Below are 13,715 nucleotides of genomic sequence, written 5' to 3' on the forward strand. Positions count from 1 at the left end.
CAAGGTTGCTATTGGTGTTTTGGGGATGAGAAATCCCCAATCAGTACACCATGGATGGGACCACCTTGGACCCAGTTGTGTTTGTCTTCATTGCCCAAGTTCTTTCCACTTACACTGGCCTAACAGAACCTAAGCATGAATGAACTCAACATCCAACAGGTTTGCAAAACAAGGTGTCCAACACACAAGAGTACAATGCCAAGCACTTCATTCGCATCACTTCACTGCATGAACACAATACTACGAGGTTATGTACGATACCTGCAGTTTAGAGTTCTAAAAACGAAGGTTTAAAGTAGTGGGTTTTCCAAAGTCACACACCTAACAAGCGGTGGAATCAGAACTCCGTCTCACGGGCCCAAAGTGGCTCTTTACTACCACGTGACCCATCTCATGCTACCTCGCGGGGGAAACATTCTTGACCAGCTTTGAGGCATTCGAGTCCCTCTCAGGTCACAAATAATGCTGCACTTCCCCTCCTGTCCCCGAGATCTACCGGAAGCAACACGCTTAAATGCCCAAGATAAGCTCCGGTGAGCGGATGTCTGGACCCAAACCAGACAGCACGCCGGCTCCCTGGACCCCGGGAGATGCCACTTGCTGAGGATTCGTCGATGGGGCTCCTAAGGAGTATCGGCCCCTCTCCTCCTGCGCCTGCACCCCAGTGCGGTCGTCCACGGCGGGGAGGGACGGGGTCACTCGGAGGCGGCCGCAGGCCCGGGACCGACCCTCCTCCGCGCCGCAGACCGCGGGGTACTCGGACCCCCGCCCCCACCGCCCTTCCTTCAAACTGCAAGCGAGCAGGAGAACAAGGGACGAGCCCCAGAAGAAAGTTCTCCACCTCCCTCGCCCGAAGTTCCATATTCCAGGGAGGCAACTGAGGCCGGGAGAAGAAGGAGGCGCCCCGGGGAGTAACCCCTCGCGCCGGGCGTTTTCGGAGGCCGCAGACCAGGGGGCGAGACGCAGTGTCCGGGTCTCCCCAGCGGGCAGTCGGCGATCCTGGGGTGCCGAGGGAGCAGCGCCCCCTTCCCCCGACAGCGTCCTCCCCGACCTCAGTCGCCCACCCCGGTGTAAGCGGGGGTCCCAGGAAGCCGGCGAGGTCGCCTGGTACCTTTCTCTCCCGCGCCGGACGTCCGCGCCGCAGGGACCGAGGCTGGCGACAGGGTGGGGGCGAGGGGCGACGACGGGGACGGGCTCTCGCTGGCTCCGGCGGCCCCAGGGCCTCGGCGCCGCCTAGCGCCGTGCCTCCAGCCGCCCGCGCGCCAGGCAGCGCTCTCGGATCCTGCGGGTTACCTGTGGCCGAGCCCGCCGCGCCCGCCGCCGCAGGGCCCTCCACCCAGTCCCGCCGGCCCCGCCCCGCCCCGCCGGCGGCTCCTACTCCGAGGCCGCAGCGCCCCCCAGCGGCAAGTCGGGGCACGGCAGGGACCCTCCGGAGAGAGAGGGGGTACCCCGGAGGCCCTGGGACTGGCCCTGGTCTGCAGCCCGCTCCTGGCTGGGGCCGCCGCCGTTTGAAGAGTGGGAGGAGGGGGGCCTACAGTAGGGTAAGGTTTTCCGCTTGGGGGTTGCCAGGAAGTGTATTGGAAGGTGAGGAGAATTAGCAGGAGGAACCTCCCACCTTCGCTCATTTCGTGGCCAAGTGGATATTTCAATATAACCATAGCTCACTTAACTGGGGCTGCTCAGTGCAAACTGAACAACAATGATGAATGACCCAGATTTATTGGGGTAGCTGGAGAGGGGAAAGGAAGCCTTTATTTCTAGCAGCTTGACTATAAGTAGCTTGTTGGAATCATCCCATATGGAAACGGCAAAAGCATTGAGCGAGCCTGACCCCCATATTCATATCACACTTTACATACCATTATCTCAGTCTGGTTTTGTCTATTGTCATTCACAGTCACTTCTTCAGTACCTAGAAGAGCTCCCTGAACGCAGGAAGCATTCCATAAGCTACTGTTGAAACCATGTACAGATGGATGGGATCTCATTCTACTCTTTGAAGAAGCATGGACAGATATCTGCTCTCCAAAGGCGGAGAGATGGAAGAGGAGTCAGGCAGCACCCTAAAATGGACTATCGATCGTGCCTGAGGCTTTGGGACAAGCTTATCGTGAATCTGACTTTTCTTTTTTTTTCTTTCTTTCTTTATTATAATTTTTTTTTTTTTTGAGACGAAATCTCGCTTTGTCACCCAAGCTGGAGTGCAGTGGCGCGATTTCGGCTCACTGCAACCTCCACCTCCCAAGTTCAAGCAATTCTCCTGCCTCAGCCTCCTGAATAGCTGGGATTACAGGTGCCCACCACCACCCCTGGCTAATTTTTGTATTTTTAATAGAGACAGGGTTTCACCATGTTGTTCAGGCTGGTCTCGAACTCCTGACCTCGTGATCCTCCCGCCTCGGCCTCCCAAAGTGCTGGGATTACAGATGTGAGCCACTGCGCCCAGCCCTTCTTCAGATTTGTGCCCCATTCCTGTTGCTCTCCACCTGGAGCTGATAGAAGAATACATTTCCTTTCTCTGCTGGCTTGTAGCTCCAGTTTCCTCTCCAGGCAGTTTACTAATGAGTTCCCAGATAACCCCCAAAGTCAAGGTTTGTACACATGACCTTTCTTTTCTTTTTTTTTTCTTTTTTTTTTTTTTTTGAGATAGAGTTTTGCTCTTATTGCCCAGGCTAGAGTGTAGTGGTGAAATCTCGGCTCACTGCCACCTCCACCTTCTGGTTTCAAGCGATTCTCCTTCCTCAGCCTCCCAAGTAGCTGGGGTTACAGGCGCCCGCCACCATGCCCAGCTAATTTTTTTTGTATTTTTACAATACATCTGTATTTGTACAGATGGGGTTTCATCATGTTGGTCAGGCTGATCTAGAACTGCTGACCTCGTGGTCCACCTGCCCTCAGCGTCCCAAAGTGCTGGGATTACAGGCATGAGCCACCGCACCTGTCCACATGACCTTTCAGTGTGATAATTTCTCTCTTGTACTTTTCCACATTGAGTTTTCCTAGCTAGTCCCTTGAATAAACTTCCAAAGATGCAAATGTTCAGTTTCCCTGAAAGACTTTTAAAACATCACCGTAAAGTCACACTGAGATGAGATTTTAAGTTATATTTGTGGGCAGTCACAGCAATGACCCTGAAAGAAACAGAAAGCCCAAGCCAGCCTGCAAGACATGTGAGTGCTCCTGGGAACTGACTGGTGTGCTTTTGTTCCCAGACTTTGATTAATGGGGATTCCTGGCAGGAGGCCTCATGAGAGCCAAAGCAGGCAGTGGCTGAGCTGCCTGTAGATCTTGCTTGCTCATCTCCAAGTGGGCAGACAGTTTTTGGGCAACCAACGAAGAAGACTCCTAAATCTCCCTCTTTATGAGAAAGGCTTCCAGGTTGCAGCTCTGTTCTTGCCCCTACGTTCAGCTCACTCACAGCCAGCCTCTTATATCCACCCTAGCACACCCTCCTTCTGCCTTGTGAGAAAGAAGTTTGCTCTGCAAATGATCATTTTCACTGCTTTGTGATAACATAATCTGCTCCTATTTTCAACAACATCTCTTTAATGAGCTGACTTCATTAGCTATCTTTCCTGTTGTTAGCTTCAGTGCAGCCTGTGAACATTCTTAAATATTTCTCCCGATGCATGTGTGTAAGAATGTTTTTTAGGGGCCGGGCGCAGTGGCTCAAGCCTGTAATCCCAGCACTTTGGGAGGCCGAGACGGGCGGATCACGAGGTCAGGAGATCGAGACCATCCTGGCTAACACGGTGAAACCCCGTCTCTACTAAGAAATACAAAAACTAGCCGGGCGAGGTGGCGGCGCCTGTAGTCCCAGCTACTCGGGAGGCTGAGGCAGGAGAATGGCGTGAACCCGGGAGGCGGAGCTTGCAGTGAGCTGAGATTTGGCCACTGCACTCCAGCCTGGGCGACAGAGCGAGACTCCGTCTCAAAAAAAAAAAAAAAAAAAGAATGTTTTTTAGGATATATACCTAGAAGTGGAATCATCAGGTCTTAAGGTATGTGCATGTTCAAACTTACTAGGTAATGTTAAACCGTCTAAACTGGTCGTTTTCTAAAATTGTTTTCTAAAGTGGTCATATCAATTTTCATTTCCAACACCTGTATATGAAAGTCATTCATGTCCCACAATCTTTGCCAGCACTTGTTTTCATCTAAATGATATCTCATAATAGTTGTAGTTTGTATTTCCCCAATTACCAGTATAGCTGAGCATCTTTAATGTTTAATAGCTAGTCCTGTTTCCTCTTTTGTTAATTGATGGTGTCTTCTGCCCTGTTTCATGTGTTTTGAGAAGTCCTTTCTGACCCCAAAGATATAAAAATATTCTCCCATATTTTCTTTCAAGTGTTACAATTTTGCCTTTCATGTGTAAGTCCACATTCCATCTGAAATTCATTTCTCCTTTCATTTGCAATGCCAGACTCTCTTGCAATGGATTTTTATACACATATAGGTTTGTTTTCAGTCCTCTATTTTGTTCCATTTGCCAATCACTCTGCTAGCATCATACTGTCTGAAATCTGTGGTTTTCTTTCTTTCTTTCTTTCTCTTTCTTTCTTTCTTTCTTCTTTTCTTTCTTTTCTTTCTCTTTCTTTCTTTCTTTCTTTTTTTCTTTCTTCCTTTTCTCTTTCTTCCTTTCTTTCTCTCTCTCTCTCTTTTGTTTTTGTTGACAGAGTCTCGCTCTGTTGCCCACACAGAGCGTATAGTGACACGATCTTGGCTTACTGCAACCTCTTCTGCGTTCAAGCGATTCTCCTGCCTCAGCCTCCTGAGTAGCTGGGATTACAGGTGCACACCACCATGCCCAGCTAATTTTTTTTGTTTTGAATTTTTTAATAGAGACAGGGTTTCACCATGTTGACCAGGCTGGTCTTGAACTCCTGACCTCAAGTGATCCACCCACCTTGGCCTCCCAAAGTGCTGGGATTACAGGTGTGAGCCACCACACCTGGCCTGTGATTTTATTTCAAGTGTTGATTTCCAAATATACAAGTCCTACCCTGACTTATTTCTCTTTTTTATTTATAAAGATCTCAAGTAGGCGGGGCGTGGTGGCTCAAGCCTGTAATCCCAGCACTTTGGGAGGCCGAGACGGGCGGATCACGAGGTCAGGAGATCGAGACCATCCTGTCTAACACGGTGAAACCCCGTCTCTACTAAAAATACAAAAAACTAGCTGGGCGTAGTGGCGGGCGCCTGTAGTCCCAGCTACTCGGGAGGCTGAGGCAGGAGAATGGCAAGAACCCGGGAGGCGGAGCTTGCAGTGAGCCCAGATGGCGCCACCGCACTCCAAGCTGGGCGACTGAGCAAGACTCTGTCTCAAAAAAAAAAAAAAAAAAAAAACTCAAGTATTCTTAGCTCTTTGCTCCTCCATAGACATTTTCTAATTCATTTGTTATGATAAACTCGAGATTTTAATTTGAAATCTCAGTAAACATATGTGGTGGATTGCATTATTTATTCACAATTATTCGTACCCTTCCCATCTTTGCCATGCTTTTTTATAGGTGGGGTAACCCAGTCTGCTCCATTAGTTTTGGGCTTGTGTTGACTTGCTTTGGCCTACACCACACTGGAACAGAAGCTTAAAATACGTTGTATGCTTTAGTGCTTCCCCTACCTCCCTTGAACTTCTGCCATTTGTCATGAGACTATCATGCCCCAAAGAGTGGCTGCACCTTCAGTGGGGATCCCAGAATGAAAAGACAAATGGAATTGTGCAGAGTCCAATATGGCCACAAAAAATCTTCAGCCTTCATGTAATGGGAGCAAGAATGTTTCCTACTACTGCTATTTGGAAAAAATTGGCATCTTTATGATATTGAGTCATTGGTACAATGTGTGTGTGTGTGTGTGTGTGTGTGTAGCTCTGTGCAATTTTATCACATATGTAGTTTCATATTACCACCATTCTATCAAAATACAGAACTATGCCATCACCACAAAGAATCATCCTCATGCTACTTAATTATAGTCACACCCAACCCCCTCCCCGCCACCATCCCTAATCTCTGACAATCACTAATCTGTTCTCCATCTCTTTAATTTTGTCATTTTAAGAATGTTACGTAGGCCAGGCACAGTGGCTCATGCCTGTAATCCCAGCACTTTGGGAGGCCAAGGCGGGCGGATCACTTGAGGTCAGGAGTTCGAGACCAGCCTGGCCCAAACAGCAAAACTCCATCTCTACCAAAAGTAACAAAAATTAGCTAGGCATGGTGGTGTGCCTATAGTCCCAGCTACTCAAGAGGCTGAGGCAGAAGAATTGCTTGAACCCAGGAGGCAGAGGTAGCAGTGAGCCGAGATCATACCACTGCACTCCAGCCTAGGCAACAGAGCAAGATTTCATCTCAAAAAAATCCAGAATATTATGTAAATGAAATCATACAGTATGTGACCTTTTGAGGCTGCCTTTTTCTTCACTCAGCATAATGCCCTTGAGATTCATCCAAGTTGTTGTGTGTGTCAACTGTTGATTCTTTCCATTGCCGAGTAGTATTCCTCAGTGTGGATATACCACAGTTTGTTTAGCCATTCACCCATTGAACAGCATCTGGGTTTGGGTTATTATGAATAAAGCTGCTATGAATATTTGTATACTTGTTTTTATGTGGACATAGTTTTCATTTTTCTGAGATAAGAAACCAGAAGGGCAATTGCTGGGTCATTTTGTAGTCGCATGTTTAGTGTATAAGAAACTGCCAAACTGTTTTCCAGGGTGGTTATACCATTTTACACTTCCCACCACCAATGTGTGAGATATCTGAGTTTTCTGTATCATTGGCAGCATTTGGTGTTGTCACTATTTTTTAATTTCAGTCATTTTGGTAGTTATGTGGTGGTATCTCACTGTGGTCTTAATCTGCATTTCTGGGCAGGGGGTGGTGGCTCATGCCTGTGATTCCAACACTTCAGGAGGCTGAGGAGGGATGATTGCTTAAGGTTAGGGGCTCAAGACCAACCCGAGCAACATAGTGAGACCCTGTCTCTACAAAAAAAAATTTTTTTTTTTTTTTTTGAGACCGAGTCTCACTCTGTCTCCCAGGCTGGAGTGCAGTGGCCAGATCTTGGCTCACTGCAAGCTCCGCCTCCCGGGTTCCCGCCATTCTCCTGCCTCAGCCTCCGGAGTAGCTGGGACTACAGGCGCCCGCCACCTCACCCGGCTAGTTTTTTGTATTTTTTAGTAGAGACGGGGTTTCACCGGGTTAGCCAGGATGGTCTCGATCTCCTGACCTCGTGATCTGCCCATCTTGGCCTCCCAAAGTGCTGGGATTACAGGCTTGAGCCACCGCGCCCGGCCTCTACAAAAAAAAAAAAAAAATTTAATAGCAGGGCATAGTGGCACAAGCCTGTAGTCCTAGCTAATCAGCAGGCTGAGACAGGAGGATTGCTTGAGCCCAGAAATTCAGGGCTGCAGTGAGCTATGACTATACTCTAGCCTGGGTGACAGAGTGAGACCCTTCTCTAATAATAATAATAATAATAATAACAACAACAATAATTTGCATTCCTTAATGTAATGGTGTTGAATATCTTCTCATGTCTCATTATTTGACATTACTATATCCTTGTCAGTGAAATATTTTTTCCTATTTTCTAATTGAATTTTTTTCCCCTAAGTTTTAAGAATTCGTTATACTTTTTAGATACGAGGCTTCTGTCAGATATTTGGTTAGCAAATATTCCACCCTAGTCCATAGCTTGTCTTTGCATCCTCTTAACAGAGTCTTTGCAGAAAAAAGTTTTTTAATCTTGACAAAGTCCAATTTATCAATTTTTTTATCTTATGAATAAAATAAAATAAATGGCACAGTTCTAGTGTCACAATTCTTTTTTTTTTTTTTTTTTTTTTTTTTTTTTTTTTTTTTTTTGAGACGGAGTCTCGCTGTGTCTCCCAGGCTGGAGTGCAGTGGCGTCATCTCGGCTCACTGCAAGCTCCGCCTCCCGGGTTCACGCCATTCTCCCGCCTCAGCCTCCCAAGTAGCTGAGACTACAGGCGCCCGCCACCACGCCCGGCTAGTTTTTTGTATTTTTAGTAGAGACGGGGTTTCACCATGTTAGCCAGGATGGTCTCGATCTCCTGACCTCGTGATCCACCCGCCTCGGCCTCCCAAAGTGCTGGGATTACAGGCTTGAGCCACCGCGCCCGGCCAGTGTCACAATTCTTTTGTTTCATTTTCCAATCTTATGCAGTCAAGGACATTGTGGAATAGGAGTGGTGATAGTGGTCATCACTCTCTGTTCCTAACTTTAAGCTTCTGATTTTCTAATCTGTCTTCCTTCCTCATTTTCAGTTCCTAAGGTAAAGGGACTATAGTTATCAGTTACATTGTGTTTGGCTACAAGAGTGTGCTTGCCTAGAGTGGCTTCAACAACAAAAACATGTAGGCTGGGCAGGGTGGTTCACACCTGTAATCCCAGCACTTTGGGAAGCTAAGGTGGGAGGACTGCTTGAGCCCAGGAGTTTGAGACCAGCTTGGGCAACATAGGGAGACCCTATCACTACAAAAAATAAAAAAAAATTAGTCAGGTGTGGTGGTGTGCACCTGTGGTCCCAGCCACTCAGGAGGCTGAGGTAGGAGGATCGCTTGAGCTCAGGAAGTCAAGAATGCAGTCAGCCATGATTGTGTCACTGCACTCCAGCCTGGGTGACAGAGTGAGACCCTGTCTCAAAAAAAAAGTAGTAATTTATATGATAAACATATGTGGTCTTGGGCTCTTTCTGTCATAGTTCTACTGTACCACCCTCAGTTTTGGCTTTTGTCTTTGATGACATCCAGGCAAGAAAGGTTGCAGGCTTTCCCACTGTATTCATTTCAGCTGGGGAACAACTTCTTATCAGATGCCCCCGAGACATATATCCTTTCACATGTCATTGGTTACCACTGGATGACAAAGATAGGGGAGTGGTTACCATAATTACCGTAGACTAACCATGATTCAACTTCTGGGTCTGGGGTTCCTTCCCTGAATGTGCTGACACCCAACATTTAAAGTTACGAAACTAGGCAGGGCACAGTGGCTTACGCCTGTAATCCCACCACTTTGGGAGCCCAAGGCGGGTGGATCACCTGAGGTCAGGAGTTAGAGGCCAGCCTGGCCACTCTGGTGAAACCCCATCTCTACTAAAAACAGAAAAATTAGCTGGGCGTGGTGGCGGGCGCCTGTAATCCCAGCTATTCAGGAGGCTGAGGCAGGAGAATCACTTGAACCTGGGAGGTGGAAGTTGCAGTGAACCGAGATCATGCCATTGCACTCCAGCCTGGGTGACAGAGCAAGATTCCATCTCAAAAGTAAATAAATAAAGTTATCAAACTAAGGATGAAGGGGGTGAGAGGGAGGAACTGGTTATGCTGCCAACAATATCTACCCAACATCTATTTGACTTTGTGTTCCCTGTGCCTGACAACGGCAGATATATTTGGAGGTTTCTGTTCGGCTTACACCGCTTTATTAGGAACCACCTCTCCATCCCTGAGGGTAGACCTCTGCAGCCACACAGCGGCATCTCCAGCCATAGTGGAGGGGAACATCAATTCAGTCATCAACACATATTTATTGGGACTTGACCACCATCAAGCTATTTATGTTTATATTTATATTATATGTTTATGCTGCACATAAAATACAATGTAAGTGGTATACACTAGAATTATATTTCATCCATATTATAGCTACTGTGCTAGGCACTGAGAATAGAATGGTGGACAAAAGAAGATGGTCCCACAGTCTAGTGGTGAATACAGTCCTCATTAAAATCTTAAATTGCAATTGAGATAAATGCTCTAGAGGACTAGTACATAGTGATATATAGTGCACGATTAGGGGATTAGGCCAGGAGTGAAACACTGGCTCAAACTCAGACAATCAGATTTTCTTGCCTGGGAATTAAAGATAATAATAGCTAACACTTACATAGTGATTATTGTCTAATACGGTTTGGCTTTGTGTCCCCACCCAAATCTCATTTTGAATTGTACTCCCATAATTCCCACGTGTTGTGGGAGGGGCCCAGTGGGAGATAATTGAATCATGGGGATGGTTTCCCCATACTGTTCTCCTGGTAGTGAATAAGTCTCACAAGATCTGATAGTTTTATCAGGGGTTTCCGCTTTTGCATCTTCCTCATTCTCTCTTTGCCTGCTGCCATCCGTGTAAGACAGGACTTGCTCCTCCCTGCCTTTCACCATGATTGTGAGGCTTCCCCAGCCAAGTGGAACTGTAAGTCCAATTAAACCTCTTTCTTTTGTAAAATTGCCCAGTCTCAGGTATGTCTTTATCAGCAGCATGGAAACAGAGTAATACATGGTCCTAAATTATTTTATACAGTTTAATGGATTTAATTCCTTCCCACAACCCTACTGAGGTATATTACATTATCACTAGTTTAGAGATGAGTAAATTGAGGCACAGAGAGGTTAAGTAACTTGCTATAGGTCACACAGCTACTTAGGATGGAACTAGGATTTAAACCCAGGTAGCCTGGTTCCAGAGGATGGGCCCACTATCACTGGGACCAGGAAGGTGGGGCAGCTGTCTCCTGCCCTCTGGTGGGAAAAGCAGAGAAAGCCAGTTTTCATGCAGAGAGAAGAACAAAGGAAAAAGTGCAGAGAGAAGTAAAAGCAAGGTTCCCCCTCCAGTGTTTTTTGAGACAGGGTCTTACTCTCTGTCACCTAGGCTAGAGTGCAGTGGTGCCATCGTAGCTTACTGCAGCCTCAAACTCCTGGGCTTACGTGGTTCTTCTGCCTCTGCCTCCCAAGTAGCTGGGACTACAGGCACATGCCACTGTGTCTAGGTAATTTTATTCTTTATTTTTGGTAGAGATGGAGTCTTACTTTGTTGCTCAGGCTGAACTTCTGACTTCAAGTGATCCTCTTGCCTTGGCCTCACAAAGTGCTGGGATTATAGGGATGAGCCACTGCACCCAGCCATGGTCACTTTCTTGAGGAGTCTTAATTGTCTCCTGTAATATCCAGAGACACCTTTACCAGGATCCTCTGAATATGATGACTCCTGAATTTCATCACCAAGTGTATGATCAAGCTTCATCCATCCTTTCTTCCCTCCACTCATAAAGGATATCTATTGTGTCAGTTGCTGCAAAGTTTACAGCACCCCACCCACCTGGCTTAAGCTGAACTTCCCAACTAGTTTGCCACCATCACTTGTGTGCCATAAATGGCTTATAGGTATGGTCAAGTTTTTGATCCCCTCAGCCTTTAGGGCAGCTAGCAAAGGCCTGAGGGTGACTAAAGTGTTTGGGCCAGTCACCTCTGGCTGTAAGTAGCCTGTCCATTTACACACCAGTGCACCATACAAATAGTATCTTTCTTTCTTCTTTTCTTGTAAGAGATGGGGTCTTATTCTGTTGCTCAGGCTGAAATGCAGTGGTGTGATCATAGCTCACTGTAGCCTCGAACTCCTGTGCTCAAGCGATCCTCCTGCCTCAGCCAATTTTTAAATTTCTTTGTAGAAATGGGAGTTTTGCTATATTGCCCAGGTTGGTCTTGAACTCCTGGCTTCAAGCAGTCCTCCCACCTCAGTCTTCCAAAGTGCTGGAATTATAGGAGTGAGCCACCGCTTAGGCCCAAGTAGTATCATTTTCTATGTGTGCCATTACCAGACAAGGTGGGGAAGCACTAGCTTAAGGAATAGACTTATAATTTTCTCCTGAAATAAGAAGTGTGGGCTCTTTCTGCTGCCATCTTTATATTCCCTGCACAGATCTGGCATTTAATCTGACAGTGAATCAGTGTCAGAACTAAAGGAACAGTGAATCTGACAGTGAATCAGTATCAGACCTCAAGGAACAAAATTCCACACAATAAGCCCAGGTGGCAGCAGCAGCCGCATTCGATGAAGAACCAGTCAAGAAAGCAAAACACAGTTGGAGTGAAGGGTAGGTACATGGCCAGGCACGGTGGCTCACATCTGTAATCCCAGCACTTTGGGAGGCTGAGGCAGATGGATCACTTGAGGTCAGGAGTTCGAGACCAACCTGGGCAACATGGTGAAATCCCATCTCTAGTCTCTATTGAAAATACAAAAATTTGCTGAGTATGGTGGCGCATGCCTGTAATCCCAGCTACTCAGGAGGCTGAGGCAGGAGAATCACTTGAACCCAGGAGGCAGAGGTTGCAGTGAGCTGAGATTGCGCCACTGCACTCCAGCCTAGGAGACAGAGAGAAACTCCATCTCAAAAGACAGAAAGAAAGAAAAGAACAGAAGTCACAGAAGGCTATGGCTACATCCAAACTGGGTCTGTGAAAGGCTACAAGAGACTACGAGGGTTACTAGAGTCGCTATCCTGAAATCTAAGAATTTCCTCTTTGTTATCACAAAACCAGATGTCTATAAGAGCCTAGCTTCAAATACCTACACAGTTGATGGGGGGAAACTAAGATCAAAGATTTATCTCAACAAGCACAGCTAAGAGCTGCTGAGAAGTTCAAAGTTCAAGGTGAAATTGTCTCAAACATTCAAGAAAACATACAGACTTAACTGTACAAGAGGAGAGGGAAGAGGAGGAGTTTGAGGAGACAGGTATGAAACTTAAAGATATAGGATAGGTCTTGTCACAAGCAAATGTGTGAGCAAAGGCAGTCCGACTCCTGAAGCACAACAGTGCTGATATTGTAAATGCTATCATGGAATTAATGTAATCTGAAGATGAGGACTTTTTGTGTGTGTTTCAAAAGAGTAACTGCAGCTTGGTTTGAAATTTGTGCTGTTTGTATTATTAATAAAGTTATGGCTCTTCTCGTTGGGTGAAAAAAAAAAGAAGTTTGCAGTAGGCATTCCCAGTTAGAGTGCACCTGCTCAGCAAGGTCATCTGGAGCTTTCCTCTCTTTACACTGCTATTCCCATCATGGACTTTTATCTTCAACCTCAGGGTTGCATGGTCATTTCATGGTTACAAAATGGCCTCCCCACCTCCAAGTACCATGTTCTTACAAATGGGGTTCAAATTGGGAAATGGTGGTATCAGAGGACTCTTCTGATTCGTCAGCCTCTTTTATCAGGAAGCAAACTCTTTCCTAGAAGTTCCCCAGGGGGATTCCTCCTTACAGCAGGAAGAACAGATGTGAAAGAGTCTTGGAAAGTATCTGATTTTCCCTTCTCCAATTTGGAAAGTGGGCTTGAAGAAGGTTTGGGAATGGCTTGGAGGTAGCTGACTGACAGTGCCTGCTATTTTTGTTAGGTAATGTAAAACAGTATGTGTAAGTGACAGTTCTGAGACTTCATTCTAGTGAATTTTTAATCAAGTTGTTTCTCTTGGAGTATCTGCTTACTTATATCATTGAATATATAAGTTGATGTAACTCTCCCATCCAAAGCAGGGGTTGCCAAGTCCAAACCAATCTACAGACATGTGGAGCATTTAATACCTCTGTACTGCTGACTCTGTTGTCAACAGACAGCTTTCTGCTCTCATGTGATAGCACTATTTATATCAGAAGCTTGTCCTTAAAAGTCCATATGAATAAAAAGTTAAATTTGTTTTTTAGAGACAGGATCTTGGTATGTTGCCCACGCTGGCCTTGCAGTCCTGAGCTTAAGTGATCCTTTAACCTCAGGCGCCTAAGTAGCTGGGACTTACAGGAACCTGCCACTGAACCCGGATGAAAGTTAATTTTTATTTATTTATTTATTTATTTATTTATTTATTTTGTTGTTGTTGTTGAGACAGAGTCTCACTCTGCTGCCCA

At 46.3% G+C, this 13,715-nt stretch overlaps 1 protein-coding gene and 1 pseudogene across 16 annotated transcripts in view; one reads left to right on the top strand and one right to left on the bottom strand.

Annotated features, from left to right (window-relative positions):
- ANKRD6 (ankyrin repeat domain 6) overlaps positions 1-1,368 on the bottom strand; it is a 203,720-nt gene extending 202,352 nt beyond the window's left edge. For 7 of the 16 annotated variants that reach the window (XM_077998550.1, XM_077998546.1, XM_077998552.1 and 4 more), the window contains exon 1: positions 1,112-1,368. The gene's annotated coding sequence lies outside the window, so the exon portion shown is untranslated. The remainder of the gene's footprint in view (positions 1-1,111) is intronic. The other 9 variants (XM_077998545.1, XM_077998541.1, XM_077998554.1 and 6 more) reach the window with 6 other exon arrangements.
- A 4,369-nt stretch (positions 1,369-5,737) lies between these two features.
- On the top strand, positions 5,738-12,668 carry LOC100423552 (nascent polypeptide-associated complex subunit alpha pseudogene; annotated as a pseudogene).
- Positions 12,669-13,715: the final 1,047 nt, after the last annotated feature.

The sequence above is a fragment of the Macaca mulatta genome, chromosome 4, assembly GCF_049350105.2.
Source record: "Macaca mulatta isolate MMU2019108-1 chromosome 4, T2T-MMU8v2.0, whole genome shotgun sequence".
Taxonomy (NCBI): domain Eukaryota; kingdom Metazoa; phylum Chordata; class Mammalia; order Primates; family Cercopithecidae; genus Macaca; species Macaca mulatta.